Genomic DNA, 24766 nt, shown 5'->3' on the forward strand with positions numbered 1-24766 from the left:
GAAGAAGTTGTGCAGCTGAGACACCCCTTTGACTGCTTCCAAACCGCTTAGGCCGCTGAATCGAACATAGTCTATAGTTAAACATTGCCTGCAGTTACAGTAGATACGATTTGTACAATGAGCGGGGCCCAGTGCAATAGAATACAGTGACTGCACCGGGCCCCGCTGCCATTACAAAACTAGATTCCGGCCCCCAGCCCCTCTTCCCTTCTCGCTGATACACTTGCCGGCCGCGCTGTGCAGCATGCAGTCGGCGGTGTATCAGTGTAAACGGTAGCATTCGCCCCATAAGACGCACTACCTTTTTCCTCCCACTTTTGGGGGGGGGGGGGGAGTGCATCTTATAGGGCGAAAAATACGGTAACCATTGCAGCCTATAGGAACTTTATTGCTGTGGCAAGCCTCGGATCTTTTAGAGATAGCAATCAAAGAGCTCCATAGATTGCTGTTTTCCCAGGGAAAACCCTCTCAGATGCTGTGGTCGCAATCAACCATGGCATCTGAGGGGCGTAAGTGTCCGTGATCGGTGTTATCAATCACATGCAATGCCTCTGGGTGTTTGCTGTTTAAAACAGCAGCCACTTGGTGACTATGGCCCCCTATTCCCTCCGGATTGGGTGCTATCTTTAAAGAGACAATGAGCGCTGTACATGACCATCCTCAATAATCTAATCTTATCCTATTTCTGCAAGACGTTTATAAATAAACATCCATCTGGGTGTTACCAGTTAGGGGGTGTCCCTGCACAGTGTCACTATCCAATCATTGCTGCAAGTGGCAGACTGTGCAGGGACTGGTAACATCCAGTTGTACATTTATTCATAAACATCTATATAACAGAGGAACAGCACAACACAGAGTCATGCGTGAAGAATGACTGCAGCAGAATTGTCATTTCATGTGGAATACAGTTATTTAGTAAATCAGCCATATCAGGAGAAGTGACAGGCCCTCTGTAATCCAATGAGCTGCTCTGACAAAATACTGGATCCTGGACAGGCGAACGCCTGCAGAGTTTTGCTGTCCACCTGACGAAGCAGAGCCAAACGGATCTGTCCTGACACGCAATGTAAGTCGATGGGGACTGATCCGTTTTTTCTGACACAATCTGGCACAATACGAAATGGATTGGTCCCCCATTGACTTTCAATGGTGTTCATGACGGACTCGTCATAGCTATAGAAGATATAATACAACCGGATCCATTCATGACAGATGCATGTAGTTGTATTATTGTAACGGAAGCGTTTTTGCAGATCCATGACGGATCCGCAAAAAACGCTAGTGTGATGGTAGCCTTACAAAGTACTACAAAATCTTGACTGTGCTAACAAAACGTAAGTAAACCATGAAAGTAAAGAAATATACAAAATACTTTGAGTAAAGGAAAAGTTAGAACTGGAAACCAACCTCCCCCTTCCTTAACCACTTGAAGGACCAGACTGAGGAATGTGTTTCTAGTAACAATAACTGCAAACCCTGTGACAGAACTGAGTAACTGTGCTGTTTGCTTTGGAAATAGTACATGGGCAATGGAGAAAAAAGTGTGAAACCTGCTGAATCTGGATTTCTCTCAAGCTGAATGTAGTTAGTAAATCTTGGCACATTTTAGTCCAAAATGTAACCTCCTACGTTGACATCCTATGGGGGCTAGCATTCTATGGTCTGTCACATGACTGCTCTGCATTCCACAGCCTAAGGTATGGTTAGACAATGAAGGCTTTGTAGTCATTCCGATACTGGACACCAATGCTTTACATCCTAATTACAGAACATAGACTCAATTTATATTGGAAAAAAAATGCAGAGATTGGTACAAAGTAGAAGTTGGTAGTGAGTAGATTATAACTTAAAGGGGTTGTGCACCTTTTATTAAGTGATGGTCTATCCTCAGCAAAGGCCATCAATAGGTGATCGGCAATAGCTCCCTCAGTGGAAGCTGACAGCTCTATCTACTTTGTGGTGGACTGAGCTCCTTACTACAGCAATGTAGACAGAGCTCTCTACTCCTAGAGCAATGGCCAAATAGCTGATGGAAGGGGTGTTGGACCCCCACAGTCACATACTGATGGACAATACTGATGATAGGCTACTGAAGATATGGATACAATACCAAGCTTACTACATTGATATGGATACAGAAATAAGCTTACTACACTGATATGGATACAGAACCAAGCTTACTACACTGATATGGATACAGAACTAAGCTTACTACATTAATATGGATACAGAACCAACCAAGCTTACTACATTAATATGGTAACAAAACCAAGCTTACTACATTGATATGGGAACAGAACCAGGCTTACTACATTGATATGGATACAGAACCAAGCTTACTACATTGATATGGATACAGAACCAAGCTTACTACATTGATATGGATAGAGAACCAAGCTTACTACATTGATATGGATACAGAACCAAGCTTACTACGTTGATATGGGAACTTAACCAAACTTACTATATTGATATGGTTACAGAACCAGGCTTACTACATTGATATGGCAACAGAACCAAGCTTACTACATTGATATGGTTACAGAACCAGGCTTACTACATTGATATGGCAACAGAACCAAGCTTACTACATTGAAATGTATACAGAACCAAGCTTACTACATTGATATGGTAACAGAACCAAGCTTACGACATTGATGAGGTAGCAGAACCAAGCTTTTTACATTAATATGGTTAGAGAAACAGGCTTACTACATTGAAATGGATACAGAACCAAGCTTACTACATTGATATGGATACAGAACCAAGCTTACTACATTGATATGGATACAGAACCAAGCTTACTACATTGATATGGATACAGAACCAAGCTTACTACATTGATATGGATACAGAACCAAGCTTACTACGTTGATATGGGAACAGAACCAAACTTACTATATTGATATGGTTACAGAACCAGGCTTACTACATTGATATGGCAACAGAACCAAGCTTACTACATTGATATGGTTACAGAACCAGGCTTACTACATTGATATGGCAACAGAACCAAGCTTACTACATTGAAATGTATACAGAACCAAGCTTACTACATTGATATGGTAACAGAACCAAGCTTACGACATTGATGAGGTAGCAGAACCAAGCTTTTTACATTAATATGGTTAGAGAAACAGGCTTACTACATTGAAATGGATACAGAACCAAGCTTACTACATTGATATGGTAACAGAATCAAGCTTACTATATTGATATGGTTAGAGAACCAGGCTTACTACATTGATATGGATACAGAACCAAACTTACCACATTGATATAGTCACAGAACCAAGCTTACTACATCGATGTAGTAACAGAACCAAGCTTACTACATTGTTGAGGTAGCAGAACCAAGCTTATTACATTGATATGGCTACAGAACCAAGCTTATTACATTGATATGGATACAGAACCAAACTTACTACATTGATATTGTAGAAAGGCGCAAGGGTCCGTCATTGACGGAAGGTACGTGTCACCGAGGTTCCTGGCCTCGGTGAGATAAGAACAGGGAATTTCGTGTGTCAGCAGCAGCTAGTGCTCGCTGACACTGTTTTGCTTAGTGTGGCTGTAAAGCCAATCCGGGCCGGTTCTTATTGGGAGCAGCCAAAGAGCAGGGTGGGTGGCTGTTCCCCACATCCAGGCCAGGTTTTGGGCTGGGGTTTAAAAACCCAGCCAGCAGCTCAGCTGGGTGTGGAATTAACCTCCAGGTGATAGTGGAGCTCTGTGTTTGGGAGCTGAGCAGATCCGCCATACTGCAAGGCTGAGAGCTGCATGAGAGCTGCCAGCTGGAAGCCAGGCAGCCTAAGCCTGCTGTGGACTGCCAGGTGACGTGTTTTTGAGTTCTGTGGACTTTTGCTGTGTGAATTAACACGAGGATTCCTGCGGTGTGAATTAACACCAGGGCCCTGCCAAGTATTGTGTTTCTTTTCTGCCTTTTTGTGTGAATAAACACTGATGCCGCTCCAATAATCTGCTGGCGGTGTCGGGAGCCTGGCCATGTTCGAGCGGACTGTCCACGTCAGGGGGAACCCATGGATACGAATTATGGTTTCCGTCAATCATTATATGCCAGGAAACTGTGTGCAGTGGATGCTCCGGAGTCTCTGAACCACCTGTGCCAGGTTTAGGTGGGAGACACTCAAGCGGAGGCTCTGTTGGACTCAGGGAGTCTGGTGACCCTGGTAAGGGCTTCCCTGGTATGCTCCGCTCAGTACACCGGCCGTAAGTTCAGAGTCATGTGTATACATGGGGACTTAAAAGACTATCCTACTGCTATAGTGTCTCTGTTTACGGTTTCCAGCAGGTGGATCCATGAGGTGGCTGTCGCAACCAACCTACATTATAAACTTATAGTAGGGAGAGACTTCCCGGGTTTCACTGTGGCCTGTTCCGAGAGTGACTGATACACATGAGACAGATGTAACCCTAGCAGAGTGGCCCGGCTCAGGGGGGAGATCAGAACCCTGGGAACCTGAGTGCGAAGGAGGAGGAGACAACCCCTGCTGAGTGTAATGGTGGGAGACATGGAGGACTTGCTGCCGGGGCCTGAGCTGGCAGACCTCAATGTGTCCTGGGATAATTTTGGTACCGCGCAACACCGGGATCCAACCTTATCCCGAGCCTGGGAAAATGTACTAATAATAGATGGTGAACCACAACAACCAAGGGCAGACTCGGTGTTCCCCCATTTTGTGGTCCATCAGGATATGTTGTATCGGGTAAATCAGCTGCGAGGTAAATCCGTTGAACAGTTGGTGGTGCCCCAGGCTTATCGCAAACTCATGTTAGAATTAGCCCACCAGCATGTTCTCGGGGGTCATCTGGGAATGCAGAAAACACAGGACCGGATACTACAATGGTTTTACTGGCCCAGTGTGTTTAAAGAGGTGGATGAGTTCTGTAAGTCTTGCCCAACCTGCCAGGCAACTAGCCCCCAGCACCTTTTTCGCAGTCCCTTGGTACCCCTCCCGATCATCGAGGTACTGTTTGAGCGAATAGCTATAGACCTGGTAGGTCCTGTACCGAAGTCCGCTAGGGGACACCAACACATTTTGGTTGTCCTTGATTACGCTACTCGGTAACAGAACCAAGCTTACTACATGGATATGGATACAGAACCAAGCTTACTACATTGATATGGTAACAGAATCAAGCTTACTACATTGATATGGATACCAAACCAAGCTTACTATATTGATATGGAAACAGAACCAAGCTTACTACATTGATATGGGAACAGAACCAAGCTTACTACATTGATATGGATACAGAACCAAGCTTACTACATTGATATGGATACAGAACCAAGCTTACTACATTGATATGGCTACAGAACCAAGCTTACTACATTGATATGGATACAGAACCAAGCTTACTACGTTGATATGGGAACAGAACCAAACTTACTATATTGATATGGATACAGAACCAAGCTTACTACATTGATATGGATACAGAACCAAGCTTACTACATTGATATGGATACAGAACAAAACTTACTACATTAATAAAGTCACAGAACCAAGCTTACTACATTTATATGGATACCAAACCAAGCTTACTATATTGATATGGAAACAGAACCAAGCTTACTACATTGATATGGATACAGAGCCAAGCTTACTACATTGATATGGATATAGAACCAAACTTAATACATTGATAAAGTCACAGAATCAAGCTTACTACATTGATATGGATACAGAACCAAGTTTACTACATTGAGATAGTCACAGAACCACGCTTACTACATTGATAAAGTCACAGAATGAAGCTTACTACATTGATATGGATACAGAACCAAACTTACTACATTGATATAGTCACAGAACCAAGCTTACTACATTAATATGGTAACAGAACCAAGCTTACTACATTGATATGAATACAGAACCAAGCTTACTACGTTGATATGGGAACAGAACCAAACTTACTATATTGATATGGTTACAGAACCAGGCTTACTACATTGATATGGCAACAGAACCAAGCTTACTACATTGATATGGTTACAGAACCAGGCTTACTACATTGATATGGCAACAGAACCAAGCTTACTACATTGAGATAGTCACAGAACCACGCTTACTACATTGATAAAGTCACAGAATGAAGCTTACTACATTGATATGGATACAGAACCAAACTTACTACATTGATATAGTCACAGAACCAAGCTTACTACATTAATATGGTAACAGAACCAAGCTTACTACATTGGTATGGATACAGAACCAAGCTTACTACATTGATATGGATACAAAACCAAGCTTACTACATTGATATGAATACAGAACCAAGCTTACTTCATTGATGAGGTAGCAGAACCAAGCTTACTACAATTATATGGTAACATAACCAAGCTTACTATATTGGTATGGTTAGAGAACCAGGCTTACTACATTGATATGGATACAGAAACAAGCTTACTACATTGATATGGTAACAGAACGAAGCTTACTTCATTGATGAGGGAGCAGAACCAAGCTTACTACATTGATATGGTAACAGAACCAAGCTTACTACATTGATATGGATACAGAACCAGGCTTACTACATTGATATGGATACAGAACCAAGCTTACTACATTGATATGGATACAGAACCAAGCTTACTACATTGATAAAGTCACAGAATCAAGTTTACTACATTGATATGGATACAGAACCAAACTTACTACATTGATATAGTCACAGAACCAAGCTTACTACATTGGTATGGATACAGAACCAGGCTTACTACATTGATATGGCTACAGAACTAAGCTTACTATATTGATATGGAAACAGAACCAAGCTTACTACATTGGTATGGATACAGAACCAGGCTTACTACATTGATATGGATACAGAAACAAGCTTACTACATTGATATGGTAACAGAACGAAGCTTACTTCATTGATGAGGGAGCAGAACCAAGCTTACTACATTGATATGGTAACAGAACCAAGCTTACTACATTGATATGGATACAGAACCAGACTTACTACATTGATATGGATACAGAACCAAGCTTACTACATTGATATGGATACAGAACCAAGCTTACTACATTGATAAAGTCACAGAATCAAGTTTACTACATTGATATGGATACAGAACCAAACTTACTACATTGATATAGTCACAGAACCAAGCTTACTACATTGGTATGGATACAGAACCAGGCTTACTACATTGATATGGCTACAGAACTAAGCTTACTATATTGATATGGAAACAGAACCAAGCTTACTACATTGGTATGGATACAGAACCAGGCTTACTACATTGATATGGCTACAGAACCAAGCTTACTACATTGATATGGTAACAGAACCAAGCTTACTACATTGATATGGATGCATAACCAAGCTTACTACATTGATATAGTCACAGAACCAAGCTTACTACATTGATATGGATACAGAACCAAGTTTACTACATTGAGATAGTCACAGAACCACGCTTACTACATTGGTAAAGTCACAGAATGAAGCTTACTACATTGATATGGATACAGAACCAAACTTACTACATTGATATAGTCACAGAACCAAGCTTACTACATCAATATGGTAACAGAACTAAGCTTACTACATTGATATGGATACAAAACCAAGCTTACTACATTGATATGAATACAGAACCAAGCTTACTTCATTGATGAGGTAGCAGAACCAAGCTTACTACAATTATATGGTAACATAACCAAGCTTACTATATTGATATGGTTAGAGAACCAGGCTTACTACATTGATATGGATACAGAAACAAGCTTACTACATTGATATGGTAACAGAACGAAGCTTACTTCATTGATGAGGGAGCAGAACCAAGCTTACTACATTGATATGGTAACAGAACCAAGCTTACTACATTGATATGGATACAGAACCAGGCTTACTACATTGATATGGATACAGAACCAAGCTTACTACATTGATATGGATACAGAACCAAGCTTACTACATTGATAAAGTCACAGAATCAAGTTTACTACATTGATATGGATACAGAACCAAACTTACTACATTGATATAGTCACAGAACCAAGCTTACTACATTGGTATGGATACAGAACCAGGCTTACTACATTGATATGGCTACAGAACTAAGCTTACTATATTGATATGGAAACAGAACCAAGCTTACTACATTGGTATGGATACAGAACCAGGCTTACTACATTGATATGGCTACAGAACCAAGCTTACTACATTAATATGGTAACAGAACCAAGCTTACTACATTGATATGGATGCATAACCAAGCTTACTACATTGATATAGTCACAGAACCAAGCTTACTACATTGGTATGGATACAGAACCAAGCTTACTACATTGATATGGCTACAGAACCAAGCTTACTACATTGGTATGGATACAGAACCAAGCTTACTACATTGGTATGGATACAGAACCAAGCTTACTACATTGATATGGTGACAAAACCAAGCTTACTACATTGATATGGATACAGAACCAAGCTTACTACATTGATATGGATACATAACCAAGCTTACTACATTGATATGGTAACAGAACCAAGCTTACTACATTGATATGGTAACAGAACCAAGCTTACTACATTGATATGGATACAGAACCAAGCTTACTACATTGATATGGATACATAACCAAGCTTACTACATTGATATGGTAACAGAACCAAGCTTACTACATTGATATGGATATAGAACCAAGCTTACTGCATTGATATGGTAACAGAACCAGACGTAGATATATTTATTACCAATGCCTAAAAAGTTCAGCTGCTGATAAGAAGGGTTGATATGACCAAGATCTGTCGGGTCTAATAATCAGCCTATGCAGATATCATCCTTAGATATATAAGGCCCCAAGTACAGAAGTCATGTCAGTCAACTTGCCCAATATAGTAATTACTCAGCCCTGGCTACTTATCTCATTAGGGCCTTAAAGAAGTTTTGTCACTTCAGCAAATAGCATTTATCATGTAGGGAAAGTTAAAACAAAGCACTTACTAATGTATTTTTATTATCCATATTGCTTCCTTTGCTGGCAGGATTCATTTTTCCATCACATTATACACTGCTCATTTCCAAGGTTATGACCACTCTGCAATCCATCAGTGGTGGCCGTGCTTATACACTGTTGGAAAATGCACCGGCCTCTCTGGTGGCCGGCACCATGGGAGTTTACATAGGCTGGTGCTTTTTTTCTATAATGTGCAAACATGGCCACCGCTGTTGGATTGCAGTAAATCCAGCCAGCAAAAGAGGCAATATGGACAATCACAATACAATCTGAAATTAGCTGAGGGTAAGATCAGGAACAATGTCAGGAAATATTATTTCACTGAAAGAGTGGTTGAATATTGCAGCACACTTCCAGCAGATGTGGTTGGGAAATTTACAGTAAGTAAATTTAAACATACCAGGGAAAAACAGGTCTATCCTAAGATAAAAAATAGAAATAATATGAGGGGAGACTAGATGGACCATGTGGTCTTTTTCTGCTGTCAATCTTCTGTCTCTGTGTTTCTATGGGGCAACCCAGTATTCCTATGAAAATTATTTATCACCTACCTACAGGGTAGATGATAACTGTTGAATCACTGGGGGTCTGACCACTGGGGCCCCCAGCAAGCCCAGAGCAGAAATGAGAATGTGGAAGTGATGAGGCACCATGTACTTCAATCCAATATAAGTGAATTGGAGTAGCGGTCTGACTTTTAAACAGGGGATTTGGGGACTGACATTTTTGGGATTGCTGGAGGTCCCAGAGTTTGAAACCCCAGGTATCAAACACTAATAATCTATCATTTTGACAACTAATAAATTATTTTTAGGGAAACTAACCCCTTTAATAAAATCATCTTCTGCTCCTGATCAGCACAATACATAACAATCCCTTTTCTGGAACAGCAACCCTAAAATCCCCTAATGTGTAACATCTCCAAAACCTGGGCCCAGCCCATAAATCAGCCCTGCAAGAGTCATTGCAAAGACCTCCACCACCATTCCCTTCATCACTGTCCTATTAGCAGCCACTGGCTGGCAGCACTCAGTCACAATTGCAGCAGCTGGCCGGGCTGCTTGGAAGATGACCTGGAGTGGACACTGTGTGGTAGAGATGGCCAGTGCGTCTATTGTTCCAGTGGGCATGGGCAACAGAAGGGAGGTAGAGCTGAGTGGTGAGAGCCCCCAGCACCTCTCAGTTATTTCCCCCCCCACCGAACATCCTGACAGTGGCCAGTGATCAACACCAGGAGTCAGGTGGAAAAGGTCCTGGGATCATCAGTCTGGACCTACGTCTTGATGTGAGTAGTCCATGTGCTTGGTTTAGGACTGAGTGTGGTGACTTGAGATGCTTCACAGTCACAAAAGTTAGAGGGAATACTGCTTATGGTATATTTACACGGTTTAGACTCTAGATGGATTTTGGTGCGTATTTACGTGTGAAAATATGCTTGAAAACCTCAGTAAACCCATTATCCTATTGTTTTCAATGGTAATCTGCACTGAGAATGAGCAGCCATTTAAATATATAAAGAACAAGTTATACTGGATCTTTTTATTCCCATAAAACTATATATCAATCTGCTCAGCTCCTCCTGCTCTATAACATGCTATAACATTCTACCAGAGTGTACCTATTAGTGGCAGCTATAATACCCCTCATAAGTACTTCTTACAACACATGAGGAATACAACCATATTACCTCAACTAATACCAGCTCCAGTGTTGACCATGAATAATAGTACTCCCACCAATTCCATGTCACAAGCACCATAGCAACCATAGTGCCCCCTTCAGTTCTGTATCATAGACAGAGTGCCACTGTGTCCCCATACAGTGGCAGTTATAATATGCTCAGGAGTACTAACTACAATACCACCCCAATATAAAAACTGCCTCCATGTGTCAATACTTTTGTTTGTTGATACTGGAACTTTCTTCAGAACTGTGACTATGGTTGCTGGTCTATTTTCCACATGTTCCGATATATCATCGGCATATGGTATGGTACACAGTGGGTGAGATCCATCAATGCTTGCAATGTTCCTGGCCATACAACCTCAAAACTTTACCTACTTAGGGAGTATTTGTGCAAGCAGCATATTTTAGTTACTCTTCTACCTGATCCTAAAGAGAGTTGTTTGATCCCCTGCCCTGCACTGATCTGTATGTTGTGTATGATGAACCGCTTTAAAAGAGTTTCCTGAGACTAGGACTGAGACATATCCTCTCAATAGGTCATCGGTATCTGATCGGTGGTGGGGGGGGGTCGACACCCAGGTCCCCAGCCAATCACCTTTTAAGAAGGCACTGGCACTCCCAGTAGCGCCATAGCCTTCTCTCTGCTCACCAAGCTCAGCCCCATTAACTTCAATGGGGCTGTGCCTAGGCCATGTGACCGATGAACATGATGTCACAAGCAACTGATCGGTGACCGATGACCTATCCAGAGGATAGATCTTTAGTAGAAAAGTCTTGGAAAGCACCTTTAATATCATAGATTACATTTTGGCTGTTTAAAATGTTGAAAGAATATACACAGTAAATAATAATTTACCCGCAAAATCCCAAAATATCGTGCAATTTGTAGCCTTAGGTTAAGTTTACATTTTGCATCAAAAACTCGGTTTTGGGACTTGGAGACAGATTTCTTCAAAAATATCCTGCGTGCATGACTATTTTGTCTAGAAAATGATAGACTGCCAGATTGCATTATGGACAATGGGGTCCGTCTGGCGACGTTAGTTTTAGTTATGTACTGGATCTGTCACTTATGCATTGTTTGTTGTTCTGCTCTTATAACGAACCAGAACAATGGAAATCATTAGCATAAATGCGAATGGAGCTTAACTATGGGTGAAAGATTATAGAACTCTCTGGTTCACCTCCCATCAGGGGTGCTCTGCACTATTTTCTATATACTACTATACCTATCATTCCTTCTCGAGAATCTACTAACAGTTTGTCATCAAACGAGTTGCGAAACCACTTGTACTAATGCATGTTTCAGTTCACGTGTCAGGATTTTTCCATATCTTTCTGCAATAACACAAATGTATAAAATGTGTCCAAACACATAAAGAAAATCCTTGTAGGCACGTGTATATAAAGATGGGTCATTTGAGAATGCTCTGCTCACAAGTGCATTGTACGTGTTGCTTTTCTATGGACCGATATTTTATGCTGCATTATTCATTCATAGAAACAGTCATGGAATAATAATGCCTTGTCAACATTGCTTCCTCCACCAGTCCACTGACTGCTATGTTAGACTAGATATGGTTAAATGAAACATGTCAACATTCAATTCTGTGCACATGCAGTGTAAATCGCATTGATGTAGATGCAGCTGTCTATTTTCATATTCCCTATGCGTTATCATTCATAGGACTGCACGTGCATGGATGCTGCCTGCCCTCGCACACCCGTCCTCTCACCTTCTGTCTGCTAGCACAGCATTTCCTCCATCAGCCAGCACGCTGACCCCCAGCTATGTCTAACAAAAGAGAGTAGCCTGTACTTACAGAGCAGCAGCTCTTGCTCCCAGGGGCAGAGGAAGTCACACATCCAGTGGCGCAGAGCAGTGCTCAGGCAGCTGCACAGCTGGAGTAGTGACACTGCAGGATCCCAGCACTACATCCAGATTGTGTGGAACAGGCTCCTTCGGTGAAGCCCCTCATATCATTTTACCTTATAAGGAGACAAACGCATCCCACTCTCGCACTCTTTTACGCTGCTGCAGCTGGCATCCAACACTTTCTCTTTTCCAAAGGTTGTGGCTTTTTTCATTTTACAGATAAATGTCTTTGTTGGAATGTTTCCTGCAATCAGACTGACTTGCTTCCCTTCTAACCTACTTCATCAAATAGCTCGCAGTGAAATATCCCCTAGAACAGATTGTTCATCCAGCATCCCCATTAGCCGCCGGGTCAGCAGCCAGACCCTCGAGTACCTGTCAGTCATACGTCTCTAATAATAAAAGTAACATAAGGCATGAACGTAGCAAGTCCCTTTATAATATAACACAATATCATTTGATAATCATTAGACTACATTTATCATCAGTAAAGCAGAATGGAGGTGGTGTATCAATGAAGTAATGCACTTGAAAGGTGCGCCATAATTATACTGGACCCAAAATCCATCTCTTCGACATCATTATCAACACACCTAGAAAAGCCTAGACCTGCCCTACAATCCCCCTCATCTGACATTAGTTAAAGTATGTCGCAGACAGAACAAGTTTTGCCAACCCCGTCATGATAAAGAATGTGTAGTACAAAGACCCTATTGATACACGAGCGCCATTGCTGAGAGGTAGGATGAAGCCAGAGGTAATTACTGAACAAACATCTGGATTGCTCTCTCAGAAACCCTCCATTCTCGGGAAATGTCACCGCGACCCTGAAGTTTATCCTGGGCAGAAGGGAATGTGTAGCATTTAATACTGGTTTGAAATATCTCCGCCTAAACCTGCTATGTGGTTCGGGGTGAAACTAAGAAAATATAAAGAAGTAACAGAACATTATACCTTCTGAGTCCTTCACTTTGGCTGAAACCCCTGTCAAGGCTGAGAGTGAAAGAGTGGGAATTTATATTTCACTTATACAGATACGTGGACTCTTTCCACGCTTTGGGAGTCCAGTGGGCAGTCTTACTGACAGCTGTGTATATTCTGTATCTGCCAGGAGGCATAACTCCTAAGCCCAAAAAGAGCAGATGTGTAAATTCTAAATTATACTGAAACTTTTCCCACAAGTTGTTATATATCAATCTGCCCAGCTACTTCTGCTCTATAACCTATTACCTGCAGGATGGACTGTCGCATGTTCAATGTGGCATCCCAGCTTCAAAACCCCTTTTTTGCTTGAACTGCCCCCCAACCATAAAGTAATCAGAGAGATATTCGCAGCTGGGATCCCCAGCGATCAGTGATTGACCTTGTAGCAAGTGTTTAATTTCCCTGCAGCGCCACCACAGGGGAAATAAAGCACTGCACTGAGCTGTCTTTATAGTCCTCCAGAGGCAGATATGCAGTTTATAGCTATTCTTGCTAACTGATGAAGGACCAGACAACCCCGATAAAGAGCCATTAGACACATATGCAGTAAAATTCTAAGGAGGTGAAGAGAATCCAGAATACACATCTTTTACAGTACCACAGTCATAAAACAGATATGCCCTGTGGGTTTAAATAGCACGGTACAGCTACAAAGGAATATTTGCATGCAAGTGGGGAGATAATTTATTAAGCATGTTACTTTTCTCCAGTTCAGAGGAGCCGTGTTTCTCATCAGAGCCTTAGAGGAAGCCTGGCTCTTTGGTTATTTGTCATCTGTACAGAACACATAGCATTTTCTACTAAAGTGAAAAAATAAATAAAAAAAGACCAGTAAATTTAAGTCTCTGGTGTGCACAAGCTGTGAACATTTCTGTGCAGACATAGCAGCGTTTGACAAAGCTGGGTGACAACCATTATGACAACTTTCGCAGCCACCTTTCCCATAATCGAGAACTGCAGTTTTGCCTACTTATGTGGTGTTACAGAGAGATAGGTATACGACACTGCATCTGCATATATATTCATTCATTCATGCTGAATTTTTTGAGGATATGGGGTCTCAGTAGCAGAAAATGGGCAAGGGGTTCTCCAGGAATGATTTAAAATGGTCACTAGCAAAACCCGTCCTACAATGTTAAGGAGGACTGGTTGCCACCATTAGCAGAGCTGTCTGTGAGGGGGGGCTCACTACACCCTACACTGCTCTACAATAGATGGTAATGATGTGATCCTGCCTATGATATGCCATTATGGCTGACTAGCCTGACAGGAAAACTCCTCAATATGTAGTAGTATATGTGCCAGAGCGTAGTCTGTGGTGAGGCCTCGTCCCCTCACCCCGCTAGGCAGCTCTGCAAGTGGAGGCAACCAGTCCTGCTCACATTCTTAGACAGGTTTTCGGCAGCCATTTTAAACAATTCCCAGAGAATTCATTTTAAAGCGTTTCTCCTGGAAAAGATCATGATGATTTATCCTCAGGAGAGGTCATCATTATCACATCAGCCGAGGTCTGAGTCCCAGCACCTCCACTGCCGATCGGCTGTTTCAGAGAGCCGCTGCACTCACCAGAGCTATGGTGAGTGATGCAGGTTTCCAAGGACAGCGCAGTACAATGTATAGTGGCAGTGCTTGGTATTGCAGCTCAGCACCATTGACGTGAATGGGGCTGAGCTGCAGCTAGGACTTGTGACAGATGTACAGTGATGTCACTAGCCTAGGAAGAGGTTGTGGTGCTCTGGGCCTCTTCTAACAGCTGATCAGTGGGGGTCCTGGGTGTCGCACCCCTGCAAATGTGATCCTGAGGAAAAGTCATAAATATATTTTCCTGGATAAGTCCTTTAAGGAGCTGAGAATCAGCATGCAAATTAGAAGAGCAGACACATAAACCCCAGACAGAGAAGAGCAGTGGTGAACAGGATGCTGGGCAGGGAAGCCCAGAACAGCGGAGTAGCGTGCAGAGGTGCTCGCGATAGTGGTCTCAGGGATAGCAGCCGCGAGTAATGATTAGGACACTTACAACCCAAAAGATGGGCTTCATATAACATATATTTGCAATATATGTCAAACTTGAATATTTAGTTCAATAAATGTAGTCTGCAATGTCTCCCATTATGTGACAATTGGCTATAATATTACATGTTAGTTATTGCTGCCCAACAACAGCAGCAATCCATTTCTTCTGTGCATATTTTATACTTAAGGGGTTATGCAGTGTCATAATATCTATGACAGAAAATCAGAAGGTTAGGGGTCCGCCTCCAGGCTCCCCAGACAATCAACTGTTTGAAAAGACCACAGCGCTGGAGACCATAGCAGCTTCAATATTTACCTGCACGCTGTCTAGAATATAGTGCAGGTGCGGTGTTATTGCAGCTTCTTCTCCCATTCACACTGCACCATCACTACAATCTAGACAGTGGGCAGGTAAACACTGAGGAGGATGCAGCACTCTCACAAGCCCTGCACCCTCTTCAAACAGCTGATCAGCAGGGGTGCTGGGAGTCAGACCCCAGCTAAACTGATATTGATGACCTATCCTGGAGAAGCCGAGAAGAGCAGATGGAACCCAAAGGTGCAGAACGCTCTGAAAACTGCTGCTGCACGATCAGTATCGGACTGGCCACCAGAGTACCAGAGAATCCTATGAGAGGCTCAGACCCTCATACCATAGTGGGCCCCAAAGGTCTAGGAGAAAATTAAAACATTCAGAGCTGCCTTTGTAGCCAATCACTTGCCATTAGGGCCCATTTCTTTCAATCGAAATGAATCAAAACATTTATTGATGATATAGCAGTTGGTCCCCTAGAATAATTTCCAGTGATGAGGCCAAGGAACCCCAATGTGACACTGTGCATGATGGTAGTTTAACCAAAGGGTTAAGTCCCCTTTAATTTTATCTCAGAATAGCTTTGAGAGGGATTCTACAGTCAAATGCCATAAATGGCAAATTTGCCAAATGCATTCATACATATGCAGCGATCGGGTCCGCAGGGGCAACACGTGAGGCACAGTGGACCGATGGGGTAGTAGTTGATTTGCTTAAAGTTAGCAGAGCCTCCCTGGGCCGGCGTGCAGTAATAGGAAGGACAGCACCAATTCTTTTGGGGAACTCTTTGTTTGTCCAGGGAATCCTGCCAGATGGTGTTTGAGGTGCCCTGAGTGGAATGGGTTTTTGTTAAGGTCTCTTGGCAGCAGGGTCCCTGGTGTTCGTGACGCCAGCACCGTTAGGTGCAAAAGAAAAGTAAATAACTGAGTCCAGACGTTGTGCGAAATTTAATAGCATCTTTACTTTCAATAAATGCTTCTCCAACAGTTTCAGGCTTTGTCCCGGTTCCAGCAGGCGTTAGCATTAACTCTGGCAGGCAAACATACTCGACCCTGCTACATCTGGAATTTTTGCTTCTTACTTTATGCTGCAACTTCTCTCTTTGTAGTCTGACTCTAGATTAATCCAGGGAACTTTTCCTCCTGGCTGATGAGGCTCCAGGCTACGGCCTCCATATCCAGCAGAGCTGAAGGTACTCTAGCTGGCTTAGACAGTACACATCCTGCAGGGACGTGGACCTGCTTTCTCCCTTGGCAGGGGGGAACTCTCAACTGACTCTAACTAGTCTCCTCCTCTCTTTCGAGAGAGGGTTTAGAATGGAAAGAAGGGTTCCATCCTCTGCAAAATTAGCACTGCCATGTTTGCTGCCACCTCTGGTGAACCAGGTACATTACATCTGAACATAACAGTTACAAGAAATAGATATGCACATTGTGACCGACCTGCAATAAATACATACGATGACATGGAATTAGACCATAGGAGACAGTTGCAGGGTGCAGGAGTGGTAATGGCACTCCGGGTCATTACACATATAATGCTGTTACAGGGTAAACCTGGGTAACCAACACATAAGAATCTGATCATCATCAATTCTTAGCCTGTGTGACAGAGTACAATGCCAAAGTTAGCGCAGATTTACTAATACTAATAGTCAGAATTAAAACTGTGCCAGATTTATCACAGCGCTTGATGCTGGATGACAAATCTTGCACATCTTTAGACTATCCAGTCTAACTTTATACCTCCCATTTGTTGGCTTAGTTTACTTACAAAAGCACCACATTTTGGAGCATTGTTTGGCACATAGAGGGAGATTTATTATCTCTTTATGCCATGGTTTTAGGATTAAAAAGTCGCAAATCCAGATTTTGAGACTTTTTACATGCAAATCTAGTTGTAATTGGCGTTCTTACACTGCTGTCTCCTGTTTCTGAAAAGGGGGCATGGCGAGCATGATGCTTGGACAGAGCCATCGGCCCTGGCACATTTATCAGCACTTATGCCAGAAACTGGCATAAATGATGACTGAGATCTACGCCAGCTAAAAGGTAAAGAAAAAAAGGGGGTCAATCAGCACATCCCAGTGCGCAGGCGCACGTTGTCATGGCTGAAAACACAACATAGAACAAAACATACAATGCAACAGCACTCTGCAAACCAAATAAAGTACAAAAATGAATTATATTGCTTATGCTATGCTTATAAATTAGAGATGCTTGGCAAATCATTTTGTACAAAATTATTTGAGCCCGTCTGCCACACGTCAAGGCGATCTCTGTAAGACTGGAACCTAACACTAAGTTCAACCTGTTAAGTGCTATGACAGTGACCATGAAGTTCAGGGGTTGTAGGTTCCGCCTACATGCTGGACTACAAGTACCAACATGCATGCTGATCCCCTTTTTTTTGCGTTTGTGCTGGAGGTGTGGCTGACTCTCCTTTTGGTTGTGCACTCCTGGTCAGCCTGTTTGCTTCATAGCCTGATTTAAATTAGCATGAGTGTGAGGAATATGAATTAATATTTACTGTCAGCCATGTCCTCACACACACCATTTGCTGACAGATAGCAGAGGTAGTGAACTCCACAGGAGGGCCCTGCTTCAAAGCCCCAGCCATCTGATTGTCAGCTAGCCAGGAAGAAAGCCCCAGGGGTCCAGGCTTCAAGGAGGCCCCAGGTGGAGAATGTCACACCTCAATCAGCCAGTTTGGAGGCAAGCTAAATCCTGCAGGAAAACCCCCCAGCAGGAGGTATCAGCCCTTGCCAGGATCAATGACACCTTCCAGACATGTTGGCACCTATATTTCATAAGGAATTATGAATCGCCCGGCCATCGCAGGTGCAAACCAGATACATATTTGTGTCCCGATGGCCACGATGTACGTGCCCATGGTCTTTGTTTGATGGGGCAATGCCAGGGAAAGTAGATATCCATATCTCCCCACAGAAACCAAATACCGGTACCATGTTTGGACTCTAGATGTAGCCGGAACCCAGGCGCATCAATTTGGCCTGGAACCATGTTTGTGTGACATTCTGGTCTGGGGCTATGAGCCCTAAGGGGCTTTATGGGTCATTTGCTCCCAGCACCAAAGAAGGAGGGGTGGACCCTACCCATAGGCGGGGAGGGGAGCGGCCAGCTACAGGTCATAAGCCCATGCAAGCCAGAGGGCGGTGTCTTTTCTGAAGGGGGTCACATCGTGCCAATGTGTTTGGAGAGACCAGGAACCAGCTGACCTCACTGCCCCCACGTGACTGCAGCCAAGGACTATTCCACCCTTATGACCCAAAGGAACTTCCATTTACCCGGTAACTGACTTTTACTGTGCTTAACCCTGTTGTACCCATATAACCTGTATCTGTAACCTCAGACTACTGTATATATTCTCTGTGTATATTGTGTTATATCTAGTGTGCCCTTACGGCGATTAAATATATAATTTAATCTTGTGCTGTCTTGTTTCTCGATCACGAATCCCCGCGTCCGTATTTTGGCCTAGTTATAAGCTACCGCGGGTTGGTTTCTCACACTATATAATCCCGTTAGCGGACCGGGTTTCTATCAAACGAGAGCTGGTGGCAGATACCCCGGCTGAGACAGCGCTGTTTTCACTGCGGCAGTGAAAAGGCTCTCTCAGCTTGTTACAAACGCAAAAACACAAATGCAATCGCACTCTGCAACCAGCACTCTGCCCTGCCTTTATGCTGGATGTTGAATAAGGCATTGGTGTACATTTTGGCCAAAGCGTAATAAGCCACTCACCACGTCAAGGTCGCCTCCATGAGTGGTCCCTAACACTAGTTCCTACCTGTTATGGGCCATGACAGCCACACAAAGTCCAGGGAGCGCAGGCACAGCATGCACGCCAAGCACACTCTGCTTTTAACCCCATCCGGTGCCATTACAGCTTGTTGCCTCTCTGGGCCCGAATGTACAGGAGGTGTATTGGAAACTGTACCAAGCTGACCTTACCTGCTCCTCTGGAGGGCGTAACGTCACGTTTTTGGTAACCCGTGACCATACCGCTTCTCGTGAGCTCGACGTAGGCGACGTCAAGCGGGCATGAGGTGTGGTATTTGTCACAATGAGTATAAAGCTTAGTTTGCTTAGCATGCATGTTGGTACTTGTAGTCCAGCATGCAGGCAGAACCTACAACCCCTGAACTTCATGGTCGCTGTCATGGCATTTAACAGGTTGAACTTAGTGTTAGGTTCCCATCTTTCAGAGATCAATTTGACGTGCGGCAGACGGGCTCAAATAATTTTGTACAAAATGATTTGCCAAGCATCTCTAATTTATAAGCATAGCATAAGCAATATAATTAATTTTTGTACTTTATTTGGTTTGCAGAGTGCTGTTGGATTGTATGTTTTGTTCTGTGTTGTGTTTTCAGCCATAGCAACGTGCGCCTGCGCACTGGGATGTGCTGACTGACCCCCTTTTTTCTTTGCGTTTCTGCAGGAGGTGTGGCTGACTCTCTTATTTGGTCGTGCACTCCTGGTCAGCCTGTTTGCCTCATAGGCTGATTTTAATTGGCATGAGTATAAAGCTTAGTTAGCTCAGCATGCATGTTGGTACTTGTGGTCCAGCATGCAGGCGGAACCTACAACCCCTGAACTTCATGGTCGCTGTCATGGCACTTAACAGGTTGAACTTAGTGTTAGGTTCCTGTCTTACGGAGATCACCTTGACGTGTGGCAGACGGGCTCAAATAATTTTGTACAAAATGATTTGCCAAGCATCTCCAATTTATAAGCATGATAAAAATGTTTTACTTTATTTGGTTTGCAGAGTGCTGTTGCATTGTATGTTTTGTTCTATGCCAGCTAAAAGGTAGTAGATTTCAGTCTGACACATGGACTGCATGGACTTGTTGTAAATGAAATGCCTCCTCCGGCAGCGCAAGGCCAATCAAGACTGGTGCAGCACACGCTAGTCTTGATAAATCGTGGCAATAGTGCCATGAAGCATCAGAAATGGTGCGTTTTTTTGTCCTTGACTTTGGATTATACTGTATTTTATATGCTTCAATAAAGATGGATTTGATTTAGAAGATCGCTGGAACTTGTTTCTTCTCTTATTTAAATAGTGTCACAAAGCCATGCCTCCTTGGCTACGCCATGCTTCTTGTTGAATGAGATGAAGAAAATGTTCAAATGTTCTAAAACGGTTAATAAATGTGGTGCAGGACATGTATGTCCGTTTTTTTGTAGCAAATTGCACCAAAGGTTTGGTACATTTTCAACAGAACATTTGCCCCAGTATGTTATACTCTAAAATTAGAACAATTAGACAATACTAGAAATTGACTGAGGATGAACCTGTACCTGATGTTGATGATCTAGTAGGCAATGTGCATGGTCTTTCCTAGCACAAACGTGTAAATTTAAGTGTAATTAAACATACCGCTCATATACAGAGATGATTTACTACACAAAACTATGGAAAGTAATCTACGCATTGCATAGCTCATAGGGCATAGTAGATCAAGCGTACATATATTAAGCTCCACACACGACCGAGGGCGGATTATGACCCAAAACTGAATAGAACTCAAGAGATTATAAAATATAGAATAGCACATCTTGTACTACTAATTCCTTTAACCTATGCACAAGAGAAAGATCTTTTCAGCAGACAGTATATGGAGGAAACAGACCTCAGATATGGTCCTATAAAATTGTTTTAGAAGTGTCCATATCCAAATTCCTGCCTAATAGTACAAACACGTATTTTAATATTTTAAAATTTAAGGTGGAAGATTTTTCATTGTCGTGGATCAATTTATATCCTGTGAAAAATAGTGCAAATTTGGTTCCACTCATCTCTTTATGACACCTCTTGTAGGGTGTTTCATTTTTCCAAAGATGTGATTTTCTTATGACTTTGCTTACGCCCCGAGTCTCAGTGATGATAAAAGATATATATGCCAAATTTCAAGAAGATTGGATAATATTTAGGGGTTGCACACATTGATTATTTTTATTACTACTCTCACTCCTGTACCTAGGAGGTTGGTCTAAAAACCACTTCATTTTTTAGGATCCCAGGGGCTCTGCATCAAGCAAGGTGGATGGCAAAGGCAATATATGAACTTAAAATTGTCCTCTTCACTAAACAGTTGAATATTCCTCAACGAGAATTGAAAGGAATGAAATGGGTTGCACATTTTGTCAGCCTAATATATGTTCGCTTTTTACAGAGGCAATTGTAGGTCGATGGGCTCCAAAGAATGATTTGTATTTGCTACAGCTTCTGAGCACTTACCCAGATGCAGACATCAAAAAAAGTGCTCTCACAGTTGCTAAGAGACACCTTTGGTATCTGTCAGAAACAAACGTAGGATTGGCTTTTTTGGACCAACGTATTACTCAGGCTGTTAAGGAAAATATGACTAAAAATTTTGAAACAAAACCTGCAAAGACAAAGGAAGTGAAACAATTAGAGGGTAAAACCCTAGTTTTTGAAGGATAAGACCTGAGCCATTTCGTTACTAATAAAACAAAGACGTTCTTTGAATTGTTTGGGATCCACGACGTGACAGAATACTGCAGTGATTCTCTAAGAAGCCATGTGAACGCTCTTAAGGTGGTCAATGATACCACAGAAAGAGGAATTGCTCTGATAAAAAAGTTTAACCAAACGATCAGGGACGAACAACAAAAACAATTCTTGTTAAGAGTAGTCGAGCATCACAGAAAAGTCGTCACCAAACTAACAAAAGAAGGGATTGCATCGGTCAAAGTTGATTAATATAACACATGTTTTGCCTATCATACTACCTATTAATCTTAGTGTCTAGTTTTAATAATTTTTTAAGTTTGTGATTTCTAGTTTTCCCAATAAAAGTAATTAACATTGAAAAATCTTATTTTTTGCCTACTTTTACAAAACTAATCAAAGTTTGCAACCTCTAAATATTATCCAATCTTCTATAAATTTGACATATATATCTTTTACATCACTGAGACTCGGGGCGTAAGCAAAGTCTGCAAAAATTCTACATTTTATTTTTTTCCATTACAAAATGAAACACCCTAACCTCCTGGCTGGCCTTCAATAGCCCGAATATCTTGTACAGGATCCTCTTAGCTACACCTTTTTGTAGACACTTTTTGAAATTGTAAAGGTAGATGTAACAAGTGTCGATAACACATCTTACATTCGGTGCAGGCCATGTACCCAATTTATTTGACACAGTTTGCTACACATTTCTGTCACATGTTGCTTGGTAAATCTCCCCCTATATATTTTAAAAGAGAAGATACCACAAGAGCATCTTACCTGCTACGTGTTGGGTCCGTTCTTCAGAGAAAGTAAGAAGCAGTGAGCAACAGAGGTGACCACCCCAGATCTTTGTTTGCCTGGATTAGTCAGACAATGGCATTGGTTACTAATATGAAATGTTCCTGCCTGTTGAGCTATTAATACTGTATCTACTGTCTAAAGATAACGACTGCAACATCTCAGCTTCAGCATCCTTTTAAGGCATCAACATGCAAGACTTTTGAAGGGATGCGACTCTGTGATCAAGAAATCCTTAGCTACATTCAGTGGAGATAGCTTCAAACATATTTTAATTGTATAACGTATAAGCACACTGTAAACATGGTAAGGTCATGATACACAATCAGAGCAGCTTACAATATACAACCAGGACTAACTAGCAGCCTTAGGCTACTTTCACAATGGCGGCACTACGATCTGGCTGCTTGTTCCGGCAAACAATGCAGCAAGCAATGATCTGTGTCCGGACTATTTTCTGCATTTTTGCCAAAATACAACAGCATCTCTGCCGGACCCCATTATACTTAATAGGGCATGCGGGCATTCTGGGTGCATCCAGCAGTGCTGGATCCATAGAATTCCGGGAGGCTGTTTTCTGCCGAAACAGCCTGCCAGAATTCATGCCGCAGGTGTGAAAGTAACCTTAGTTATCTAGCATCTTTTTTAGTTTTCTTATGGACTCATAGGAATTGATTTCAGACCTAAGGGCATATTTATCATGTTTTTTAACCCAATAATATTTGACTTGTTACTTCCCTTTGCAACTAATGCAGACAGAAATTAAAAAGGAATTTTACTGGAAAAAAAGAATTGTGTCCTCCAGTCACCCTCCTATCAAAAACGAAGGTTGACTTTAAAGGGCATCTGTCAGCAGCTTAGTACCTATGAAAATGGCTGACCTGTTGCATGTGCGTTTGGCAGCTAGAGGCATCTGTGTGGGTCCCATGTGCCCTGCTGATGTTTTAATATATGCAAATGAACCTCTAGCAACAGGGGAGTTGCCATTGCACCTATAGGCTCTGCTCTCTCTCTCTGCAACTGCCGTGCTCTCTCCACTTTGATTGATAGGGCCAGGCAGCGAAAACATCATCATGTCAGGCCCTGTTAATCAAAGTGGAGAGGACGTGGCAGTTGCAGAGGGGGCAGAGCCCTCATTGCTCCTAGAGGATCATTTGCATATAATAAAACATAATTTTTCTCAGCAGTGCGGGCATATATGAGCATGGGATTAACACAGATGCCTTCAGCTGCCAAGTGCACATGTAACAGGTCAATCTATTGACAGATGCCCTCTTAACTAGAGTTGAGTGAATCAGTTCTATAGAATCTGAATTGTAGGTGATTCAATTCAGGAGAATTTAGAGAAAAATAGGGAGGAAAGGAGAGAGACCAAATAAACTCTGCACGAGTCTGCATGATAGCTTACTAAAGGTGTCTTCACACTGGAGCCAAGAAGTGGATCCAGTAAGAATGAGAAGTATAAGTCCTTCCTTTATAGTTTACATTTTTCTTGAATCCACTGGTGTTTTTTTATGAGGGTTTAGTCAGACTGATCCTTATACTTTAAAGTGACCCCTTTGGATTTTTTACTACGCA

The 24766-nt window shown here is 42.3% G+C and overlaps 1 protein-coding gene across 2 annotated transcripts in view; it reads right to left on the reverse strand.

Moving 5' to 3' along the window:
* LOC122932820 (four and a half LIM domains protein 2-like) overlaps positions 1–23303 on the reverse strand; it is a 71895-nt gene extending 48592 nt beyond the window's left edge. Inside the window, exon 1 of one of the 2 annotated variants that reach the window (XM_044287451.1) lies at positions 12518–12645. The gene's annotated coding sequence lies outside the window, so the exon portion shown is untranslated. Of the gene's footprint in view, positions 1–12517; positions 12646–23167 lie in introns of those variants that run through there. The other variant, XM_044287449.1, reaches the window with a different exon arrangement.
* Between the last annotated feature and the right edge of the window lie 1463 nt (positions 23304–24766).

Source organism: Bufo gargarizans, chromosome 3 (assembly GCF_014858855.1).
Source record: "Bufo gargarizans isolate SCDJY-AF-19 chromosome 3, ASM1485885v1, whole genome shotgun sequence".
In the NCBI taxonomy this organism is placed as follows: domain Eukaryota; kingdom Metazoa; phylum Chordata; class Amphibia; order Anura; family Bufonidae; genus Bufo; species Bufo gargarizans.